Source organism: Salmo salar, chromosome ssa01 (genome assembly GCF_905237065.1).
Source record: "Salmo salar chromosome ssa01, Ssal_v3.1, whole genome shotgun sequence".
Taxonomy (NCBI): domain Eukaryota; kingdom Metazoa; phylum Chordata; class Actinopteri; order Salmoniformes; family Salmonidae; genus Salmo; species Salmo salar.
The window spans coordinates 24,702,490-24,710,014 of NC_059442.1; the positions used below are offsets into that span (position 1 = coordinate 24,702,490).

At 42.3% G+C, this 7,525-nt stretch overlaps 1 pseudogene; it reads left to right on the top strand.

Moving 5' to 3' along the window:
- LOC106577490 (1-phosphatidylinositol 4,5-bisphosphate phosphodiesterase beta-2-like) overlaps positions 1 to 7,272 on the top strand; it is a 35,658-nt pseudogene extending 28,386 nt beyond the window's left edge.
- Positions 7,273 to 7,525: the final 253 nt, after the last annotated feature.

Here is a 7,525-nt window from a genome sequence, read left to right on the forward strand (position 1 = left end):
TAGGATGTTTACACAGAGTGAGGACAGGGCACATGGGGAGTGGGAGAGAGAGAGATGTGTTGTGTTGTGTTGCTCTTCTCTTTACCATGTTGGCTCATCAGGATTCAGCCCAACTGCATCTGGGTCACCAGCACATCACGTCTACTCTGCTCCTTTCACACTAGTTCAATCTGGTTGATCTGAACACCTCAACAAAGGAGGGTTTAAAAGTAGATTTTATGAAGTCTTTTGCTCTTTCATACAGTACTGGTCAAAAGTTTTAGAACACCTACTCATTCAAGGGTTCTTCTTTATTTTTACTATTTTCTACATTGTAGAATAAGAGTGAAGACATCGAAACTATGAAATAACACATATGGAATCATGTAGTAACCAAAAAAAAGTGTTAAACAAATCCAATTATATTTCAGATTTTTGATTCTTCAAATAGCCACCATTTGCCTTGATGACAGCTTTGCACACTCTTGGCATTCTCTCAACCAGCTTCACCTGGAATGCTATTCCAACAGTCTTGAAGGAGTTCCCAGATATGCTGAGCACTTGAATGCTGATTTTCCTTCACCCTGCGGTCCGACTCATCCCAAACCATCTCAATTTGTTTGAGGTCGGGGGATTGTGGAGGCCAGGTCATCTGATGCAGCACTCCATCACTCTCCTTCTTGGTCAAATAGCCCTTACACAGCCTGGAGGTGTGTTGGGTCATTGTCCTGTTGAAAAACAAATGATAGTCCCACTAAGCAGCGTATCACTGCAGAATGCTGTGGTAGCCATGCTGGTTAAGTGTGCCTTGAATTCTAAATAAATCACAGACAGTGTCATCAGTAAAGCACCCCCACACCATAACACCTCCTCCTCCATGCTTTACGGTGGGAAATACACATGCGGAGATCATCCATTCACCCACACCGCGTCTCACAAACACACGACAGTTGGAAACAAAAATCTCAAATTTGGACTCCAGACCAAAGGACAGATTTCCACCGGCCTAATGTCCATTGCTCGTGTTTCTTGGCCCAAGCAAGTCCCTTCTTATTATTGGTGTCCTTTATTAGTGGTTTCTTTGCAGCAATTTCACCATGAAGGCCTGATTCACACAGTCTCCTCTGAACAGTTGATGATGAGATGTGTCTGTTACTTGAACTCTGTGAAGCATTTAGGCTCATTAGAGGCTGGTAACGCTAATGAACTTATCCTCTGCAGCAGAGGTAACTTTGGGTCTTCCTTTCCTGTGGCGATCCTCATGAGAGCCAGTTTCATCATAGTGCTTGATGGTTTTTGCGACTGCACTTTAAGAAACTTTCAAAGTTCTTAAAATGTTCCATATTGACTGACCTTCATGTCTTAAAGTAATGATGGACTGTTGTTTCTCTTTGCTTATTTGAGCTGTTCTTGCCATAATTTGGACTTGGTCTTTTTCCAAATAGGGCCATCTTTTGTATACCAACCCTACCTTGTCACAACACAACTGATTGGCTCAAACGCATTAAGAAGGAAAGAAATTCCACAAATCAACTTTTAATTGAAATGCTTTCCAGGTGACTACCTCATGAAGCTGGTTGAGAGAATGCCAAAGCTGAGAGAGTGTGCAAAACTGTCATCAAGGCAAAGGGTGGCTACTTTGAAGAATCTAAAATATATTTTGATTTGTTTAACACTTTTTTTGGTTACTACATGTGTTATTTCATTGTTTTGATGTGTTCACTTTTATTCTACAATGTAGAAAATAGTAAAAATAAAGAAAAACCCTTGAATGAGTAGGTGTTCTAAAACTTTTGACCGGTAGTTTGCATTTCAGAGAGGGGTTATAATGTGATAACTTATTTGGTCAACACAACAAAAGACCACTTGATGGAATTGGACAAGTCTAATCTATTGTGACCCAACAGTATTGATCTCCTCTGGCAAGAAAAAGTATGTGAACCCTTTGGAAATACCTGGATTTCTGCATAAATTGGTCATAAAAGTTGATCTGATCTTCATCTAGGTCACAACAATAGACAAACACAATCTGCTTAAACTAAAAACACACAAACAATTATACGTTTTCATGTCTTTATTGAACACACTGTGTAAACATTCACAGTGCAGGGTGGGAAAAGAATGTGAACCCTTGGATTTAATAACTGGTTGACCCTCCTTTGGCAGCTATAACCTTCTGTAGTTGCGGATCAGACCTGCAGCCCTGCAGGAGGAATTTTGGACCATTCCTCTTTACAAAACTGTATCAGTTCAGCAATATTCTTGGGATGCCTGGTGTGAACCGCTCTTTTGAGGTCATGCCACAGCATCTCAATCGGGTTGAGGTCAGGACTCTGACTGGGCCACTCTAGAAGGCGTATTTTCTTCTGTTGAAGCCATTCTGTTATTGTTTTACTTCTGTATTTTTGGTCGTTGTCCTATTGCATCCCTCAACTTCTGTTGAGCTTCAGTTGGAGGACAGATAGACTAATATTCTCCTGCAAAATGTCTTGACAAACTTGGGAATTCATTTTTCTGTCAATGTTAGCAAGCTGTCCATGCCCTGAGGCAGCAAAGCAGCTCCAAACCATGATGCTCCCTCCACCGTACTTTACAGTTGGGATGAGGTTTTGATGTTGGTGTGCTGTGCCTTTTTGTGTGTTCCTTCCATATTCAAATCAAATCAAATTTATTTATATAGCCCTTCTTACATCAGCTGATATCACAAAGTGCTGTACAGAAACCCAGCCTAAAATCCCAAACAGCAAGCAATGCAGGTGTAGAAGCACGGTGGCTAGGAAAAACTCCCTAGAAAGGCCAAAACCTAGGAAGAAACCTAGAGAGGAACCAGGCTATGAGGGGTGGCCAGTCCTCTTCTGGCTGTGCCGGGTGGAGATTATAACAGCACATGGCCTAGATGTTCAAATGTTCATAAATGACCAGCATTGTCAAATAATAATAATCATAGTAGTTGTCGAGGGTGCAACAAGTCAGTAACACAAGAGTAAGTGTCAGTTGGCTTTTTCATAGCAGATCTTTGAGAGTATCTCTACCGCTCCTGCTGTCTCTAGAGAGTTGAAAACAGCAGGTCTGAGACAGGTAGCACGTCCGGTGAATAGGTCAGGGTTCCAGCAGGTCTGGGACAACAGGTCTGGGACAGGTAGCACGTCCGGTGAACAGGTCAGGGTTCCATAGCTGCGGGCAGAACAGTTAGAACTGGAGCAGCAGCACGGCCAGGTGAACTGGGGACAGCAAGGAGTCATCAAGCCAGGTAGTCCTGAGGCATGGTCCTAGGGCTCAGGTCCCCTGAGAGAGAGAAAGAAAGAAAGAGAAAGAGAGAATTAGAGAGAGCATATTTAAATTCACACAGGACACCGGAAAAGACAAGAGAAATACTCCAGATGTGACAGACTGACCCTAGCCCCCCGACACATAAACTACTGCAGCATAAATACTGGAGGCTGAGACAGGAGGGGTCAGGAGACACTGTGGCCCCATCCGAAGAAACCCCCGGACAGGGCCAAACAGGTAGGATATAACCCCACCCACTTTGCCAAAGCACAGCCTCCACACCACTGGAGGGATATCTCCAACCACCAACATACCATCCCGGGACAAGGCCGAGTATAGCCCACAAAGATCTCCGCCACGGCACAGCCCAAGGGGGGGCGCCAACCTAGACAGGAAGACCACGTCAGTGACTCAACCCACTCAAGTGACGCCCCCCTCCCAGGGACGGCATGGAAGAACACCAGTAAGCCAGTGACTCAGCCCCCATAATAGGGGTAGAGGCAGAGAATCCCAGTGGAAAGAGGGGAAACCGGCCAGGCAGAGACAGCAAGGGCGGTTCGTTGCTCCAGCCTTTCCGTTCACCTTCACACCCCTGGGCCAGACTACACTTAATCATAGGACCTACTGAAGAGATATGTCTTCAGTAAAGACTTAAAGGTTGAGACTGAGTCTGCGTCTCTCACATGGGTATGCAGACTATTCCATAAAAATGGTGCTCTATAGGAGAAAGCCCTACCTCCAGCTGTTTGCTTAGAAATTCTACGAACAATTAGGAGGCCCGCGTCTTGTGACCGTAGCGTACGTGTAGGTATGTACGGCAGGACCAAATCGGAAAGATAGGTAGGAGCAAGCCCATGTAATGCTTTGTAGGTTAGCAGTAAAACCTTGAAATCAGCCCTTGCCTTAACAGGAAGCCAGTGTAGGGAGGCTAGCACTGGAGTAATATGATCAAATTTTTGGGTTCTAGTCAGGATTCTAGCAGCCGTATTTAGCACTAACTGAAGTTTATTTAGTGCTTTATCCGGGTAGACGGAAAGTAGAGCATTGCAGTAGTTCAACCTAGAAGTAACAAAGGCATGGATACATTTTTCTGCGTCATTTTTGGACAGAAATTTTCTGATTTTTGCAATGTTACGTAGATGGAAAAAAGCTGTCCTTGAAACAGTCTTGATATGTTCTTCAAAAGAGAGATCAGGGTCCAGAGTAACGCCGAGGTCCTTCACAGTTTTATTTGAGACGACTGTACAACCATCCAGATTAATTGTCAGATTCAACAGAAGATCTCTTTGTTTCTTGGGACCTAGAACAAGCATCTCTGTTTTGTCCGAGTTTAAGAGTAGAAAGTTTGCAGCCATCAACTTCCTTATGTCTGAGACACAGGCTTCTAGCGAGGGCAATTTTGGGGCTTCACCATGTTTCATTGAAATGTACAGCTGTGTGTCATCTGCATAGCAGTGAAATTTAACATTATGTTTTCGAATGACATCCCCAAGAAGTAAAATATATAGTGAAAACAATAGTGGTCCTAAAACGGAACCTTGAGGAACACCAAAATTTACAGTTGATTTGTCAGAGGACAAACCATTCACAGAGACAAACTGATATCTTTCCGACAGATAAGACCTAAACCAGGCCAGAACTTGTCCATGTAGACCAATTTGGGTTTCCAATCTCTCCAAAAGAATGTGGTGATCGATGGTATCAAAAGCAGCACTAAGATCTAGGAGCACGAGAACAACTCAACTGTAGTTTCATTGTCCACAGAATATTTTGCCAGTAGTATGTGGAACATCCAGGTGCACTTTTGCAAACGTGCATCAATGGTTTGTTTTGGACAGCAGTGGTGTCCTCCCATGAACACCCATGAACATCTTGTTTAGTGTTTTACGCATCGTAGAATCGTCAACAGAGATTTTAGCATGTTCCAGAGATTTCTGTAAGTCTTTAGCTGACACTCTAGGATTCTTCTTAACCTCATTGAGCATTGAGCATTCAGTGCTGTGCTCTTGCAGTCATCTTTGCAGGGCGGCCACTCCTAGGGAGAATAACAACAGTGCTGAACTTTCTCCATTTGTAGACAATTTGTCTTACCATGGACTGATAAACATCAAGGCTTTTAGAGATAGTTTTGTAACCATTTCCAGCTTTATGCAAGTCAACAATTCTTAATCTTAGGTCTTCTGAGATCTCTTTTGTTCTAGGCATGGTTCACATCAGGCAATGCTTCTTGTGAATAGCAAACTCAAATTTTGTGAGAGTTTTTTAAAGGGCAAGGCAGTTCTAACTAACATCTCCAATCTCGTCTCATTGATTGGACTCCAGGTTAGCTGACTCCTGACTCCAATTATCTTTTGAAGAAGTCATTAGCCTAGGGGTTCACATATTTTATCCAACCTTCACTGTGAATGTTTAAATGATGTATTCAATATAGACAAGAAAAATGCAATAATGTGTGTGTTATTAGTTTAAGCACACAATGTTTGTCTATTGTTGTGACTTAGATGAAGATCAGATCAAATTTGATAACCAATTTATGCAGAAATCCAGGTAATTACAAAGGGTTCACATATTTTTTTCTTGCCACTGTACAGTACTGTACCATCTAATTTGCTACAGGTAGAGTATCTGACCAGATTAACTGTTTAAAGACATACTCTTCATGTCCTTCAGGCATTCACGTGCACTTGGCACACACACACAGCCATACAAAGTCTCTGCTCTCATTGAAACGTATTGGTACTGTAGTCTACAGACAGCAGTCCTCAGTCGGATGCTCTGGTGAAGAGAAACGTGGCCACACTGGACGAGATAAAAGGCCTAGCCAATCAGGTGCTGTAAACAAACATGCACCCCCACACACACACACACACACACACACACACACACACACACACACACACACACACACACACACACACACACACACACACACACACACACACTAATTATTTTAATTACTTTCACATACATTTTGATGTAAGTATTCATATATTTTTTGTTTGAAAATACAAGTAGTTGAATATTGTAATGTATTTGGAAATACACTTGGAAAGCATTGGCATGTATTTGAAAATACTTAAATACACAGAGCATTTTCAAATGCACATAAATACTCCCATTCATTTGAACCCAGGTCCTAGGAGTATTTTAAATAATGTTTTTGGAAATAAGTACCGGTATTTGAAAATACTCAAATACACAGAAAGTAACTTTTGAAATAACAAATAATCAAATACACATGTATTTGATCCCTGGTCTGACACATTCACATACACACACCTGTCCGCACATGTCCATACACATGCATGGGTATATAGTGCCGGTTGTCGTAAATGTTGTTACAACAGATTGGCCTTCCAGGCCTTGACCATCCAATATGCAAATGAGCTAACACATGTAATGACGCATAATGCATACAGTTCAATCTTAAGCATGTACAGATACTATATGCCTACCGTTAGACAAATTACAAATGTGGAATTCTAGCTTGTGTTCCAACATGTGCTAGATACAGAATAGTTCCAATGCTGACGTGTGAACATCATATGGAATATTTTTTTGGATGAACGTATAGGCTTTACAATAGATTTTCCAGTTGATCATGCTTCCACAATTAAATATCATGCAGACCTGAAGGCATGGATGCAGAGGTCCTCCACCTTGCCCTTTGGATAACATATACATCTATAAGGGTTAATTATATTGACTTTTAATTAATACTGTCATTAATAAATATGTTTGTTATTTCTTTATCTCCGCGTTGTCTCCCTCTTTGTTACGAACCGGTTTGGGTCATGAGTCTCTGTCTCACCCACTCACCCTCTCTGACCTCTCACCTCCACCTGTCAGCAGCTCTATCAGGGGGCCCTGGCGGAGCATGAGAGGAAGATGAGGTCACTTCCTGATGATCTGCGGGAGGCTGTGAACGTTTGTGTGGGGACCCACTTCGCTGAGCAGGTAGACCAGGCTGGTGAGAAGCAGCAAGACAGGGTGGGCTTCTATGGAAATATCTTCCTGTGGTAGACAAGCTCCTGGACCTATCGCCTCTCCTTCCTCTTCCTCAGCAATAGGAGATAGATTTGTATGGTCAATATCTGAGAATATTGGGCGTAACATGTTAGAGGTGTTGATACTACAGTATGGGATGTTTTTATTACTATTTTTGAATTCTTCTGTTTCACAGTGCTCTAATACAAATCGGAGGGGCTTATTAAGGTTATCTATGAGTTGATGAATTGGATAGTCATCTTAGAGTTTATAGAGGTCCGTACAAGTT